Source organism: Arvicanthis niloticus, chromosome 22, assembly GCF_011762505.2.
Source record: "Arvicanthis niloticus isolate mArvNil1 chromosome 22, mArvNil1.pat.X, whole genome shotgun sequence".
NCBI classification, from domain to species: Eukaryota; Metazoa; Chordata; class Mammalia; order Rodentia; family Muridae; genus Arvicanthis; species Arvicanthis niloticus.
This window is the reverse complement of record NC_133429.1, coordinates 48,236,779-48,253,949: the sequence shown is the minus strand read 5'-3', so window position 1 is coordinate 48,253,949 and position 17,171 is coordinate 48,236,779. Positions and strand designations below refer to the sequence as shown.

The following is a 17,171-nucleotide window of genomic DNA, read 5'->3' as shown; positions in this document are numbered from 1 at the left end:
CCCTGAAAAAAAAAATAAGCCTGAGACGTTGACCAGTCTAGAGCCAGGCAGGCCTGGATCGGCTCCCAGGATGGGGAGCAAGCTGGAGACTAGAAGAACCCAATCTGGGACTGTGACCTCAGTCAGCAGTGAGCTGGAGACAGATGACCCTTGCAAGGGGCACTCTGGCTGTCTAGGTGAAGAGCTAGCCCAAGATGACCACCAGACTAGCGCCATGTGACCCAGACAGGAAGCTAGCCTGAGATAACCTCCAATAGTACGGTGCCACACAGGACTGGTGGTGGTGGTGGGGCAGACCATGCCCGAGATGACCTATGCCTGGTGCTATAGCACTCCTGAGGCCACTCCTGAGATTACCCCAGACACCAAGCAAGTGATGGAGACATGGAAGAGAAACAGAAACAGAAGGGTGTGGGCACTGTGAACAGAGGCAGAACTGGAGACTCCAGGATAGTGAGGAGCACCCTGATGTGAGTAGACAGTAATGCCACCTGGGACCATGGTGGGGTCCTGGCCTGTGCTGCCCTGCCACTAGGGGCCACATCACAGACTATCAAAGGAAATTAAACTTCTGGATAAAATGGCTTCAGACCCCCAAACCCTTTCCCATGGTGCTATATAGGTTGCTTGGAGGGAGTGTTTTCTCACAGAAGACTGGGAGAATGTTGTAACATCTGGCTGATGAAAACTTCTGCCTCTCTGCCTCAGGAACAAAACCATTCAAAGCTGGATTCTACTCCTTTAATAAAATCAAAGGTTCTTCTTTACCCCTTGCAAAAATTTTAAGATAGTATTGGTAGTCTTTATTCTGAAAACAATATAATACGTTTCTGTCTGTATAACCCGAGTGCCAGTGTGACGAGGAGCAGGTTACCTGTATCATGTAGGGTTAGAAGTAGAAACTGCTGTCCTGTCCCCACCCTCAGCTCATGACCATGGATGGAGTTATCCTCTTAGCACCCAGTTTCCTTGGCTACGCTAGTAAGAATGACAGCTTACTACTTGGCAGACAACATAGAATATTGTGTCCATATCTTCTCATTTCTTTTTTTAAATTAATCTTTTTTTATAAATATACTTTGATCATGGTTTTCCTTCCCCCAACTCTTCCTAGACCCTCTCCACCTTCCTGACCACTCAACTTTATATTTTTTCTTTTTTTCTCTTTCCCTCTCTGAAGTTCCCCAGAAGAAGAAGAAGAAGAAGAAGAAGAAGAAGAAGAAGAAGAAGAAGAAGAAGAAGAAGAAGAAGAAGAAGAAGAAGAAGAAGAAGAAGAAGAAGAAAGAAGAAAAAGAAGAAGGAGATGAAGAGGGGGAGAGGAGAGGGGGAGAGGAGAGGGGGAGAGGAGGGGGGGAGAGGAGGGGGGAGAGGAGAGGGAGGAGAAGGGGGAGGAGGAGGAGGAGGAGGAGGAGGAAGAGCAGCAGCAGCAACAGCAGCAGCAACAACAACAACAACAATCCCTCACACAAAGAAACATGGAGTCCATTTTACGTTGGCCAACTGCTCCTGGGCATGAGCGTGCCCTAGAGTGTGGCTGATACATGCAGTGACCTCCCTTGGAGAAAACTGATTTTCCCTTCCCAGCAGGCATTGGCTGCAAACAGCTTCCTGGTTAGGGTGGAACTCTGGGTCCTTTTTCCCTTCTCAGTGCTGGGATTTTGACTGATTTGAACCTGTTCGGATCTTGTGCGTGTTATCACAGTCTTTGTGGGTTCATATGTGTATCTGTTGTGCCTGGAACACGTTCTTCCTTAAAATCACCAACCACCTCTGCTTGTATGGACTTCCTGCCTTCTCTCACATAGATCTTCAAGCCTCAAGAGGAGGACTTTGATGAAGTCACCTCATTTAGGACTGAGTGCTTCAAAGTCTCTCGCTCTCTGCACATTGTCCAGTTGTGTGTTTCTGTGTTATTCTCATCTAGTGAAGGAAGCAGCTTTTCTCAAATGGGCTCAGTGAGTTACTGATCTGTGTAGGACTGTTGTCAGTGACCGTTTTACTGCCATGTTCCTTAGCAGAGTGATAGTAGTAGTAGATTTTTCTCTAGACCTTGATCTAGTCTTAGTTTTTTGGCCATGTATGGGATCCATCTCGCACTTAGCCCCAAATCCAGTCGTTACTCCCATAATATCAGGCCACCGTTGCCCCTGTCTTGTAGACAGGTTTCTGTTGTTGGTCACAGCGTTTGTAGCTGGGTGAGATTAACGGGTACTTTCCTTCTCTAGTATCTTTCAGAGTAGCTCACAGAAGTATGAATGCTGCTCAGCAGGGGCGGAACTTGTAGTTGGGCACCATCTCGATTTCTCTGACATAGGTCAGGTGACATATGTTGACATAGGTAAGTTGTGTCTTCAGCCATAGGGTCTATACAACCAGGCTGTGGAGCGAGCAGCTTGGCTTGTGTTCTTGGAGCAACAGCTGATGCCCTTTGTCTTCCATATAGACCCGAGGGCAATGCTGTTGGTCTTTGTCTGTTGGGGTTTAGTTGAGTATCTTTTCATTTCTATTACCTGCCCTAGGGAGCTTCGAGTCAACCCCCAGAGTATCAATAACCAGGATAAACCGCCTATTGAGTCTTCTTCTCCAATGGTTGATATAGAGCAGCTTAGCTCTCTCTATATATATATCAATATATCTATATCTATATCTATATCTATATCTATATCTATATCTATATCTATATAGCTTAGCTCTATATATATCAATGGGGTTGTTCTGCCTTTGGGTCTCCCATGAAGTTATAATCAAGATGCTGGGGGGCGCTGTGGTCTGTCATCAAAGTCTTGACTGGGACAGGAAGTTCTGTTCCCAAACAGCTCATCCTTTGTGGTAGTAACCCTCAGTTCCATGCCACATAGACCTCTCCATGCAGTACTTGAGGATCTTCACAATATAGCGGCTCATCCCTCATGATAAGCAATCCAAGAAGGCAAAGGAGTAGGAATTTCTTATCTACATAGCACTGGAAGTTGTCCTACCCTGCTATGCACTGGTTTTCTTGATCCCACAGACCATCCCTAAGACCATGTAGAAAGAGTGTATACCAGGAGGCTCGACAATAGTCACTGTGGGCATCTTCATTGGACATGTTTCATTTTAATGTGTGTTTTGGTGCTGTGTAGATAGAGCACCATAGGCAAAGTCCTGGTCACATTAATTTTAAGGATGAATTAATTTTAATTTATGAATTAATAGATTTAGGGATAAAATTAATTTCAAGGAAAAAAGTTAAATATGTTAACTTTAAATAAAAGCACAAAATATATAGTAAAATGACCTCTGTACATAGATCACCCAGATTTAATAAATACACAGATTAGGCTAATTTTGTCTCATTTCTTTCCTTTATTGCACTTTCTTTGTGGCCAAAGTACTTTTAAAGTAAATTGCTGAAATCAGGCCATTTCACCTGTAAGTGCTCCCTTCTCATGGCTCATACATTTTTTTTCTTTTAAATGTAACCATTGACCATTATCATACAACAAAGTGAGTCATAGTTACTAATTGTCCTCCAATATCCAGTCTGTATTTACATTGTCCCCATAAATTTTAGAGTCAATTCATTCAAAATAGGATGCAAAAACATTGTACTTAATTGTCTATCCCTTAAGTTTCTTTTAATCAGTAGTGATTTCTCCTGGGAAGCATTGTTACATTTTGATGCCCTTCCACGCTGGTGTATCAATGTCTATCAATGTTCCTGTATTATTGCTGTTTCGTTTTATTTGGCCAGGGAGCCTCTCTGAGTTCACTCCTATCTCCCTTGGCATGAGCTTGTGAATTTTGAAAATTGTCTTTCAAAAAAGTGATGCCAGATTCCTCTCAATGCACTTCTTTGCCCCTGACTTGGAACTTTTTCTTTTTAGTGTGAGATATCCACAGTTGCTTCTGGCGGGGTCTCAGGGACATAGTGTGGGGTACGAGAAAAGAGTGAAGCTTTATAACCTATGTTCTAATCTTCACACTGCCTGTAGCATTTTATAGAATGAGTGTTTGGATACAGACGCTGAACCCAAATAATACTCTATTCATGGGGAGAACATTCAAGTATTCACAACAAAGGCACTTCTGAGTCAGGAGAGCTTCTACATGTCTCTCATTTAATTCTATCTGACATGAAGTCTTGGTAAACTCTTATCCCATAAAAGAAAGCATTGTCCCAGCTAGTAGGTGCAAAAACTGAGCAGAAGCTTTGGCACCTTCTGAAGCAGAAGGATAGTTGGCATCTGTTTGCAGAAAGACTTTCAGAAGGCAGAAAACCATACATCTAGGGTTTAAAGCAGAAGGGACTTTTTTTTTTTCAACAGAGTAAATATGTCAAGTACAGTGATATTTGCATATGCTGTATTTTAAAATCATATTTAAAACTGTCTCATATATTCTGAATCTGGTAAGTGGAAGGCAGGGAGGTCACCTGTACAGCTGGTGCAGACAGTGAATTCCCATTAGGCACATTTTGAAATTCCAAAGCAATGTGACAAACAGAGCCCTCCATCTGTTGGGAGACCATTGAGATGAGCACTGACTCTACAGACACTTTACTGTGCACAGCGTATCTTGAGGGCAGCTGTTTATATTACATATCTTTAATTTCATTTACTTTCCATGTAATTACTCTAGAAAGTCACAACTAGGAACTGTATGGGATTATGTGTGGTGGCAAGCATGTATAACAGTATGGCTAATGATAATGATACCACACGGGGGAAGAAATAGAGACATGTTTTAACATGAGGCATGTTATAAACCACCCATTATTGAGAGCCATTTAAGAACAGCTTGGTAGTAGTTGTTAATGCCTGAAATGGTTGAGTGTAAGAGACAGCCTGAGCCCAGGCTTCTTGAAAACAGCTCTTCCATTTTGTTCCTCTATTTTGTTAGCAGGGTTAAGCTAGGTTCACATTCCCAATCTTGGAGACCAGCTCCTATACTGGTTCAATGTTTTCTTAATTATCTGTTGAACCTGCTGTTACCTTAACCAAAGTGCCTGAGTTGTAACAATATAACAATTGCGGGAGTTGTAACAATATGTAACAATTGCCTACTAAGCCCTTCTTAACTGCTTGGAGCTGATCTGTTCCTTTGTCCCTTATCACCCTGAATCCAGGACCTAATGTCTAGGGGAATAAATTAAGGGCCTTGAAGCCAGGTATCCTGGACAAGGCTCAGCCTTCAACAGATAGTCTCTTGCTTAACCCCTGTTTGTTTCTCTGTGTAGCCCTGGTTGTCCTGGAACTCACTCTGTAGACCAGGCTGGCCTCAAACTCAGAAATCCGCCTGCCTCTGCCTCCCAAGTGCTGGGATTAAAGGCATGCACCACCACTGCCTGGCCCAGAAGCTTTCTTATTAAACCTTGTGTCTCTGAAGTAAATTTTCTTGGCTTCCATCCCAAACCCAACAGTGAGCAGTACAGGAAGACCATTTAGGATAAGAAAATGTAACAAACTGGTTTTTAAAAATTTATTTATTTATTTTATATATGTGAGTACACCATTGCTCTCTTCAGACATACCAGAAGAGGGCATCAGATCTCATTACAGATGGTTGTGAGCCACTGTGTGGTTGCTAGGAATTGAACTCAGGACCTCTGGAAGAGCAGTTGGTTGTCTTAATTGCTGAGCCATCTCTCCAGCCTTGTAACAAACTGCTTTAAAAAGGTTACATTAAAGCTTTAGATAGGGGGCTGGAGAGATGGCTCAGTGGTTAAGAGCACTGACTGCTCTTTCAGAGGTCCTGAGTTCAATTCCCAGCAACCACACGGTGGCTCACAACCATCTGTAATGGGATCTGATGCCCTCTTCTGGTGTGCCTGAAGACAGCTACAGTGTACTCATCATATATATAAATAAGTAAATAATAAATAAATAAATAAAAATCTTTAAAAAAGTTTTAAATAGATTATTGGAGAAAGAAAACACACTTAATTAGTAACTTAATTTGTAACTGCCTTTCTAGTAAGTTATAGAATGGGCCACATAACTATGCACAGGTGACAGAGTAGGTGACGTCATGACGCCACCCTTCAACATCTGTATCTGTACAAGTCTTCTGGTAGTCCTCACCTGGACTATTCTTTGCCATGATGTCTTTGGTGATATGTGCCATGAGCAATTGAACACTTACTGAAGTTGTAAAATAAATTTCTTATTTTTTTCCTCTTTTTTTTTTAGACAGCTCTGACTATCCTGGAACTCACTACGTACACCAGACTGGCTCTGAACTCACAGCGATCCCTCTGCTTCTGCCTCCCAAGTGCTGGGGTTAAAGGTGTGTACCATAGTGCTAGGATGTAAAATGAATTTCTTGTTAAATATCGGGGCAGATGCAAAGGGTCTCTCTGGAAGGTCACGAAGGGCGTGGGTCTCACTGTGAGTCTCCAGGGACAAGAGTAGGTTGAGTAGGGTTTTGTCACTGCATTCTATGTCCCTCTGCCTCAGCTCTTACTCAGCATTGTGTGTGAAGGCCATCCATCCTGGATGGCACAGGAGGCCTAATGAGGTGCTCACTGCCAAGCGCTTGATAAGTGGAGGTTCATCCAGGTGCCAAACATCTGGGGAGCTGGGTGAGTAAATTTCTTCCCTGCCTTTTGCTTTCTTTGTTCTCCATGATAAAGGATGATGGTTAATGTTTCTATAGAGTTGTCTTTGTAACTGCTAATAAAACATCCTTCAACTCTTGTGTGAAGAACAGTCCCTACAGATAGGCCTGCTTGCCTCGCAATGTATATTGCCCTGGATTATCGGGGAAACATCTTAGAGAAATAGGGTATGATGTCACTCAACCAAATTAAAGCATTGGAAAGCAATAATGGGTTCTCTATTGAGCCCCTTTTGGGAACAACAAACTTACATATTTATAGGTGTTGTAAAGTGTACTAGTCATTAGAACACCCTCCAAAGCAGGTGTGGGTATGTTGAGTATCTAGGGCACTGACGGTGGATCTCTGTGACATAGCCATGTCTATCTACAGTGCTGTGTTGTTCCTGTAGGAGGGTGGGGACTTCCTGAGTATAACAGTTTGAGAGACACGATAAGGTTCTTTATACCAGTGTGGACTATAGTGTTAACAGCCTGGATCATAGAACTTTTTTGTATGGTATCTCACTGACTGTCAAAACATCAGCAAAGCACTTCCTTTCATGGACAGGGCACTCTCGAGCGTGAGTGTGTGTGTGTGTATGCATGTGTGTATATGTGTGTGTATGTATGTGTATGAATGTGTGTGTATATGTATAATGTGTGTGTATGTATGTGTCTATGTGTATGTATGTGTATGTATGTATATGTATGTGTGTGTACATGTGTGTATGTGTGTTTTTATAAATGTGCATGTATATATGAGTGTGTGTATGAGTGTATGTGTGCATGTGTATATGTATGTGTGTAATGTATGTATGTATGTATGTGTGTATGTTTATATGTGTGTGTTTGTGTATATGTGTGTATGAGTGTATGTGTGCATGTGTATATATATGTATGTGTATAATGTATGTATCTATGTATGTGTATGTCTGTATGTGTGTGTATGAGTGTATGAGTGTATGTGTGTATGTGTGTATGTGTGTGTGCCCTGAAGATGAGGGCTTGTGTTGTGATTCATCTGAATCCAGGGCGTGTGAGCCTTAACCCTCACGTAATATCACTCCTAACCTCCAGGGAAAAGGAGTGTGTGGCCTGTAAGACTTCGAGACACCACTGTAACCAGCAGAAGGCCAATAAGCTCCAGCCCTTAACCCACTGTCCATTAACAGCATGGTGCTTGTTTTTTTCTGCTCCCATCCTTGCGTTCTTTCAAGGGCTTTTTCATAAAGCATCAGATTAGATCGTGAGGTCAAACGGTTATACAGGATGAGCTTTTACTGGAGAGAAACCTCAGCCCGCAAAGTGCTTTGTAAGTCTCCAGAATCAACTTTGAAGCCAGAGAACCCACCACAGCTGGATCCTGGCGCTTGCTCTGAGCTGATTTAAAAATCATTCATTTTTGGTCACATGATTGGGCAGGACGCTCTTTGCTGCCCGCTGGCTTTGCTATAGGTATCACCTCTGACGTGCGGGCTATTATGATTGTGTAGTCTATAGGTATCACCTCTGAAGTGTGGGCTATTATGATTGTGTAGGCTATTTCCCAGGAATTCAACAGTGGCTTTTGTGAAAACACTGACTCTTGCCTTGACCTGAAGACATTTGATGGGTAACTCAGAGATCATCATGCAAAGCACTTGGGCCTTTAATCCCAGCACTCAGGAGGCTGAGGCAGGCAGATCTCTGAGTTCAAGGCCAGCCTGGTCTACAGAATGAGCTCCAGGACAGCCAGGACTATGACAGGACATCTTGTCTGAAAAAAAAAAAAAAAAAAAAAAAAAAAAAAAAAAACAACCAAACCAAACCCCCTGGGCTGGGTCAAGTTTGGAACCTTTGGTCCAGACTTTGTTTTCCTGCTGCTGGGTGAAAGCTGTCAAAAGGGAAGTGTGCTCAGCTACGAAACAGAAAGGGCTTGGTGCTCTCACATGGCTGATCTGGAACTGTCTGATTCATACATAACCTTTACACTAGATTTGCTAACACAACAGTGAAGAAGTCATTGGGAGCTCTGCTTTGTGGAAAAGGAGATTTTCTCCAACCCTCAAAGCTTCCTTTAAAATCACAGAAGCCGCTTCAGGACAGACTGTGCTGGACTGTGGAGCAGCGACGCCCCCTGCTGGCAGAAAGGCAGAGGGAGGTGGAGAAGGGCAACCTCTGGTACCAAATCCTCGGGCAACAGACAGCCCACGGTGGTTGAGTCCCTACGAGGAACGGATAGCAGAGATAATACAGGACTTTAGGGAAATCCTGAGCAGGGATTTTCAGTTTTATACTATTGGGAATTGGGCTCCAGAGGGGGATAAAAATCAGTTTCAGAGAAAGGAAGCTGGTTTTTTTTTTTTTCTTTTTCTTTGCACAACTGAGCCACGGTGTAGATATTTTTATTTTTTTCCTACAAGTGGGAGGCTTAGATGGGCTTATTCTGCAGAACTCAGGCGTGGTCCGTCCGTCTTTTGCCCTATTGCTTTCTTTGCTCAGAGAGAAGCAGAAAGCAAATCTTTGCCAGGCAGGACTGTCTAGAAATGAGGCTGGTCGAATCTTCTATCTTTATTTTATTTTTACCTGTTGTAACCATCGACATTTGTCAAGCCGGGGTTGTGTCGAGCCGGGCTCTCAAGGGACTTGGATGATGGATAAGGAACAATTGTCAGTTTTTAAGGTGGAGAAAGTAAATTTTCATCTTAAAAGTCACCGTGACTTTGCTTAGTTGTAACTGCAGCAAAAATTACCTTAAAAGGGATTTATTTATTAATTTAGAACATATGTATTTCTATATGCATGCAACAATAATAATTAAGAAAAGAGACTGAGGATGAGGATGAGGTTTGAGGCAGAGCATGGTAGGACTTGTAGTGAGGAGATGAAGGGGTAAATGATGTATATTTTAATTTTTAAAATTACAAAAAAAAACCCTCCCTCAACAACTCTTTCTCTCTACCCGCGCGTTCGAATCCCGCTCCGTCCCTTCTGTCTCCTCCCGCGTCTCATGGGGGAAAAAAAAAGTTTTCCCAGGCAGTGGTGGCGCACGCCTTTAATCCCAGCACTTGGGAGGCAGAGGCAGGTGGATTTCTGAGTTCAAGGCCAGCCTGGTCTACAGAGTGAGTTCCAGGACAGCCAAGGGCTACACAGAGAAACCCTGTCTCGAAAAAAAAAACCAAAACCAAAAACAAAAACAAAAACAAACAAACAAAACCAACCAACATAGAGCATCACATATCACATAGACCCCCATGGTCTGGTTACACAGCTGTGTGCCTATGTGCAAGGAAGGATGCTGTTCATGGCACAGTCGCCAAGATCCCAGTGAGCAGTGAGGAGCAGAATGATTTCAGGTCGTGTTTAGTCCTCTGCCTGGTCAGAGAGTTTCCTGAACACTTTATAATGAGCATTTGCTTGTTTTATAATGACAGTTCACTGACATTTTGTACACCCCTGTCTTTCTAGTTACAGCAGAAGCACGGATCCCCAAGCTGTGGTCAGAGCTGAGTCTCAGGGTCCTCCCCGGGACGTGGAGCTGAGCCGTGACCGTCACGGCTCCTGCTTTCTTCCTCACCTCTTGATGTTTAGTGCCTGGACCAGTTGGTGTGGAAAGGACTGTTCTCTAGAGAAAGGTCTTGCAGACTTGAGGATGGCGTGTGTTGAGTCATTTGTGAGCGAAGGGATAAAGCATGGCTGCTTTTCAAATACAGCTGTCCTGGAGGATAGACATGAAAAAGTCAGTGTGACCCATACGACGGAGAAAATGGATTTTCAGTTCTAATTACCTTTAGCCCGAATGCCTGTGTGTGGGTAGTGGCTCGAACCCAGCTGCACACACTGATATTAGCTTTCACCAACTTGACACAAACCGGAGAGGCCTGGGAAGAGGGAACCTCAGCTGAGAACTTGCCTCTATTAATGGCCTGTGGACTTATCTGTGGGGCACTTTCTTGATTGTTAACTGACAGAGGATGGCCTAGTCCCCTGTGGACAGTGCCACTCCTGGGCAGGAGGTCTTAGGTTGTGAAAGAAAGGTATGTGAATGTGAGCCAGGAGGTGAGGTCACTCCTCTGAGGTACTCGGTTCAGTTCCTGCCTCCGTGTTCCTGTGTGTGTTCCTCCCATGGCTGCCCTCGGTGATGGACTGTCATTTAGACGATGAAATAAATCCCTTTCCTCTCCAAGTTGCTTTTGGTCACAATGGCTTATCACACACTACAACAGAGAGAAAAGTAGAACACCCCACCCCCACCGTTACTCTGCACGTGTGCATTGCATGGGGGGGGGATAGAAGGCAGGAGAGAGAGAGCCAGATCCATGGAGACAGATACAGAGAAAATGGGAGAGAATTGCTGAACATGATGGTGATTTAAGGACAATATCTATGGGCACTTGGTAGTGGGTGGCCCAAGAGTGAGCTGTGACCCGCCTTCAGACTACATGCAGAAGATAAAGGGATGAGAAGGGATTGATGTAAGAGGAGGCTTGTTTTTTATATAATTTGAAATAACTATTATTTATTTTATGATTTTTTGAGATTTATTTTTATTTATTTAATGTATATGAGTGCTCTATCTGCATGACTGCATGTACACCTGCATGCCAGAAGAGACCTCATTACAAATGTTTGTAAGTCACCGTGGGGTTTGCTGGGAATTGAACTCAGGACCTCTGAAAGAGGAGACAGCGCTTTTAACTGCTGAGCTACCTCTCCAGCCTCCTATTTTATTTTTTGATATCTATCTATCTATCTATCTATCTATCTACCTACTTACCTATTTTTGAGTCAGGGTCTCTCTATATAGTCTTTGCTATTCTAGAACTTAGTACATAGACTAGGTTGGTCTTGAACTCACAGTGTTCCTCTGCCTCTTAAATGCTTATATTAAAGGCATGTGCCACTATCCCTGGCTTTAATATTTTAAATTATGTGTATTCAAAATCAGAATTGAGGCCGGGCAGTGGTGGCGTATGCCTCTAATCCCAGCACTTGGGAGGCAGAGGCAGGTGGATTTCTGAGGCTAGCCTGGTCTACAGAGTGAGTTCCAGGACAGCCAAGGCTACACAGAGAAACCCTGTCTCAAAAAAACAAAAAACCAAACAAACAAACAAGCAAAAAAAAAACCAAAATCAGAATTGAAATGGTCATACCCTGCGACCCTCCCTGTCCCCGAGGATTGTCGGCCGATATTGGTCCTTGAAGGCAAAGGGGACAGAGATGTGTGTGTGTGTGTGTGTGTGTGTGTGTGTGTGTGTGTGTGTTCAGAAGCCTTGTTAGTATGCACAGTAAATAGTGACACCGGGACCAGCTGTGGGGAGGCAGATCAACTTTAGTTGGGGTCATCCAAGGCTCATCTCATACAGTTTTGGAAACAGGGGTCAGAATATCCAGAATGGAAAAGGCCATTGGCTGGAGGCTTACAATACTGAGATGCCTCATTAGCATGGGGAAGGACTCCAGGAATCTCATGTGCTAAGCTGAACGTTCTTATCCATAGAAAACAAATTGAACCTGTAATCTTAACCAAGGCTATGGTGACATACTTCAGGTAGAGGTGTGTGTGGGTTTTTGAACTCCTCAGACAAGGTCAGAGAAGTCCTGCCAGTGAAGGGATTCCTCCATATTGCACCAAGCTCAGAAGGCTGTCTGGACAATGGTAGACTTTGAACTTAATTAGCAAGGCAACAATATCTATCTTTTCTAGTAGAAAAAGGCCACAGACTTGTATAAGTATTTCCGAAAAGCAGATAAACAAACACTTGACCAAGAGATGAAGAAAAATTGCAACATTAGTAACCACCAGGGAAGCACGGTTTGAATCACAGTGAGGAATTGCCTCGTGCTTGTTGTTAGCATGACTATTGGAAAACAAAGGCAAGTGCTGTGAGAATATGCAGAAAAGGAAACATCTGTACGCTGTTGCTGGGGATGTAAATTAGTGCAGCATTCTGGAGAGCAAAGGGGCTCCTTAAAAAACAAAAACCAGAACTACCAGATGACCCAGAAATCCCACTTCTGGGCATTTATCCAAAGGAGGGATGAAGAGAGATCTGTATTCCAGTGTTCACTTCAGCATTATTCACTAAAAGTCACTCTACAAAATCAAGCTAAGCATCTATCAATAGACAAGCATGGTACCAGCACACAATAGAATATTGTTCTGCCATAGGAAGGAACACCTGCTGTCTACAGTAACATAGATAAGCATGGAAGATACTGTGCTAACTGAAGTAAGAGAGCCACAGACAGACAGATACTCTCTCGTTTGTGGCATCCATAAAGAACTCTCAGAAACAGAGTGTAATGATGAATAATGGAGGGTACTGTGGGTAGCTGGGCTGTTGGTGTAGCCAAGGAGGAAATGCTGGTCAAGTGATACAGAGTTTCAGTTATGAGAGATATTGAAATTTCAGAGGTAGGAGTATTGCCAGCCTAGTGTGTCTAGCATAGTGAGTTCCAAGCCAGCCAAGACTACATGATGAGACCAAATATCAGAAAAGGAAAAAAAAAAAGTTTTGGGTAGCAGGAATATGTTTTTGAGATCTGCTGGGTAACACGGTGTATTGTATATTTCAAATTTGCTAGGAGTAAATCTGAGATGTATCACAACAAAATAAGGCAATTAAGAGATGCAATAAGTTGATGAATTTGATTTCATAATCTTTCATTGTATAAACATATCAAACCATTACAGAACATTACATTCTACCCCATAAATGTAAATGATAGTTAATTTAATTTAAAAGGCTGTTACTGATATCAGTCACTGGAGTTAGAGATGTTGAGGGGGCAGTTGGAGTTCAGGAGTAAGAAACTATAAGAACGTGGCGGGGTAAGCCGGGCGGTGGTGGCTCACGCCTTTAATCCCAGCACTTGGGAGGCAGAGGCAGGCGGATTTCTGAGTTCGAGGCCAGCCTGGTCTACAGAGTGAGTTCCAGGACAGCCAAGGCTATACAGAGAAACCCTGTCTCGAAAAACCAAAAAAAAAAAAAATAAATAAAGAACGTGGGGGTTGTCAGCACAGAGATGTAACTTAAACCCACGGGACCAAGAGTCCAGGGCTGAGTGCTTATTGCCAGGGCTGGTTCAGTGTCTGCCCTGTGGAAATAGTAGGTTGGTGTCAGGGGCATGGTCAATACTCAATAGCTGTCAGTTGGGAATCATCTGATTGGGAGACAGACAGCAAGACAAAGCTTCGTCTCTCTAATGAAGATCACACGGTCGATCAGTTTGACCTAAGTGACTTGTTAACCTCCACAAAGTGAACCTGTGTTCACAAACGAACATCTAAACTTGTTCAGTTTCTCCTGCATCCCTGGTCTGGAGGCTCCTTTCCTTGAGAGATGTTCTGTTTAGGAGGGTGGGGTGGGAGGGCAAGGACAGCATCCTGGAAGACACCTGGTCGCCTGGACCGAACCTGGGCTGAATCTGTGTCTCGCCACGGCATCTCCTCCTGTGGTTAAACTCTGGTGAGACTGATGGGAAACGGAAGTGCTGTTTTAGTAATGTATATCTGATTGTGTTGTCTCTCCATTCTTGTGCCTTCATTATCTACTACCGTGGACTTCCCCAGTTGCTCCCAACTAATTTCCCTATTGCTATACGTCCTTTCTCCCCCAAACAAACAGCCCCTGGATTGTGGCCCCGTGGTTCTTAAGTCTTCTGTGATTGGCCACTGCTGAGCCCGACCAGTGTTTCTGACTACGTTTCATGCCCTGCAGCTCTCCTCCTGTCTCCTCTTCCTTTTTAGTGACACTGGCCTTTTCGCAGGCCTTCCGGAAGTCTCAGACCTTCTGATTTCTATGCTGGGTGGGATACTCCTTCCCCACTTTGAAAGATGCTTCAAATACTAGCTTAAACATCTCTTCGGCTGACAGGGCCTCTGTGATTTTCCAATCCAAATCAGGTCTTTCTAGTTACTACACTTTGTCACCTTTAATACATAATTATTACCGTTCTCTATCTTAATTTGTCTCTGATATCTTCTCTGAAGCTAAACTTCCACAGGGTGTAATTCTCTACTATGGTGTGCAGTGCTTGGCTGGGTTGTTGGTTCATGAGTTACTCAATTAGTGTTTGTCAAGATTATTTATGTGGTTCAATAATCACTACTGATGAAGACTTACCTGAGCAGGGTGTCCCCAGTAGAAAACCAGAGCTATCGGGCAGGTTGGTGACTTTAGTTTCTTTAGTCTTAGAATTATGTGTGTGACAGTGATGTATCTCTCTCTTTGTTTCATTGTTTCTTTTTTTGTTGTTGTTGTTTTGTTTTTGAAAGTATCTGGTAAAGGGTCTGCACACTAAATTTCCTTAAAAAGATTTATTTTTATTTTAAATTATGTGATACATGTGTTTACACTGTGAGTGTGTTGTGGGTTTGTGTACATGTGAGAGTAGGTGTCTGTGGAGGTCAGAAGGCAGTGCCTGACCCCCTGGAGCTGGAAGAGGTGGTGAGCTGCCTGCCTTGAGGGCTAGAGATGCGTTCCACCGGGGGATCCTCTGAAAGCCATGTACACACTTGGGGGATGAGCCAGCTCTCCAGCCCTATTTTTGTTTTTGAGGTCTTGCTATGCAGTGTTGGCTGAACTCAAATGTCTCAGATGTGTGACCACTGCTTCTTTTTGCTTTTTTTTTTTTTTTTTTCCTGGCTTGTTACATTAATTTAAGCAGACTAAACCTCTTAGCCATTCATTTGCAAGCTATCACCGAATGGCTGCTGTTACCTCTTCTGGTATAGTTACAGATTTTTTTTTGTTTGTTTGTTGTTGTTGTTTCACATTTAACCTTTTCATCAGGTTTTGATGCTGTTGCGTAGGATGATGTCACACTGGCACAAGACTTGCCAATACCTGTGGATTCTGGCTCTCTGACATAAAACTCACACTTCTCTAATGTGTCGACCAGTCACTCTCCATTCATGAAGATGAACCATAACAAAGTTTGAACCGAAAGTCTAGGGAGGCTGGAATAGTGGCTCAGCGATTAGGGGCACTAGCTGCTCTTCCAGAGGAACCCCTTTGGTCCCCAGAACCCACAGGGCAGCTCAGAACTCTCTGTAACTCCAGCTGCAGGGATCTTTGGCCTCTTCTGTTCTCCAGAGGCACTGAACACACAGACGGACAGACATGCAGGCAGAAGACCCACACATTTAAAAAGAGATGGGGGTAGGAGGGCTAGAAAAGAGAGAGACAAATGGAGATTAAAGCATAAGAAGTCTTTTCTTAATTTTTCTATCTTCCTGCTATCTGCCCTTTGTGACAAAAATGCCCTCCAGCCAAAAAGCTAACTCTAGTGAAACCAGAAATTAGCTCTTCATCCTGACACACACTGAAATGCAGATCCAATAAAATGTGCTTTCTTAAAGTTAGCTCCCTTCAGGAAATCATGGAAGACTGTTGTCATGGGGAACTGTGAAAGGAACCAGGAAGGACTTAGCTGGGAAAATACCAATGAAGGATAACACGGAGGTCCTTGTTGTCATGATTTCATGAATTCACGCATTTCCACCAGACACATGCCTGTGGTCACGCATGGACACTCTATGGTTAAATTCAGAATGGTGTATTTCTTCTGTGATGTGAATTATGTTACATGGAGTGACAGAATTTATGCAGCCTTGTGAGACGTGCCAGAGCAATGTAGCATTTAAGCTAAGATATTTTAATGACCCAATTTGTTCAGACTGCTGGAGGATAAAAAGCGATTTCATAAGATTTGCTGCTATTAATTGCTGCAGCCCCTAGTGTGTAGAACGTGGTGGGCAGGTGTTTTCGGGATTATACTAAGAGCAAGAGAAAACAACAGGCCTGTTCTTAATATTCAAATTATAATTAGAGACAACAGCAACATCTCAGAGCAGAATCAAAAGGCATGGTTAGCGTGCAGTAAGACATCATAATTAACGTATTAAATGCAGATTCAATAACCTCGATGCATTTAGTAATTACTTACCTGCTTACAATAAATAATTTGCTAGCAGATCCAGAATGCACTTAATTGGGATATAGCAGTCGACACTGTTCCTTGACTCCTGGTCTGGGAAGGAGAAGAAAGAACCCATATTTTTAAAGAGAACTCTGAAAAAAGTTCATCTTAAAAAAAAAAAAAATGCCGAGACTCGGCTTTAATATCATTCTCCTGGGGCACAGACTTTGAAATGATATTTTCACACAAGGTAGAATCTGAAATTTGAATCCTGTCAGAGGCACAAAATACTGAAAGTCCAGATCTCACAGGGAATAACATTTAAATATTACACGTCTATGTCCAAGGCAGAGAAGACAGGAATAAAAATGACCCCATTTCAAGTGAAATCTTTGTCCTCCTTGTTTTTTTGAACTGGGTTAGATTAGCATTTTTTGTTCAGCTTGGCCTGAAAGAATACAAAATAAATATGATTTGAAGCCAAGGGTTTGAAGCTGTAATGTTCACACAGTTAAAACGATTCTCCATTTACCAAAGGCCCTGCTTTGCAAGGAAGCTTAGGGTTGTTATTTATAGGCTGTGGGACCAAAATGAACTGGGCCATCCATCAAACTGGGCGATTAGCGCAGTGGAAAAAAAAAAAAAGCCCCAAAGAGTTGATTGACTGGATTTTCCATTTTGCAGTA

The 17,171-nt window shown here is 43.1% G+C and overlaps 1 long non-coding RNA gene across 2 annotated transcripts; it reads left to right on the top strand.

Annotated features, from left to right (window-relative positions):
• Positions 1 to 1,402: 1,402 nt before the first annotated feature.
• Positions 1,403 to 10,169, top strand: LOC143436271 (uncharacterized). 2 transcript variants are annotated; one of them, XR_013106408.1, is made up of 4 exons: positions 1,403 to 2,338; positions 6,171 to 6,267; positions 6,438 to 6,562; positions 10,027 to 10,169. It is a non-coding gene; the product is annotated as an uncharacterized LOC143436271 (long non-coding RNA). The 2 variants fall into 2 exon arrangements; XR_013106407.1 differs by having other exon boundaries at positions 6,171 to 6,562.
• The last annotated feature ends 7,002 nt before the right edge of the window (positions 10,170 to 17,171 follow it).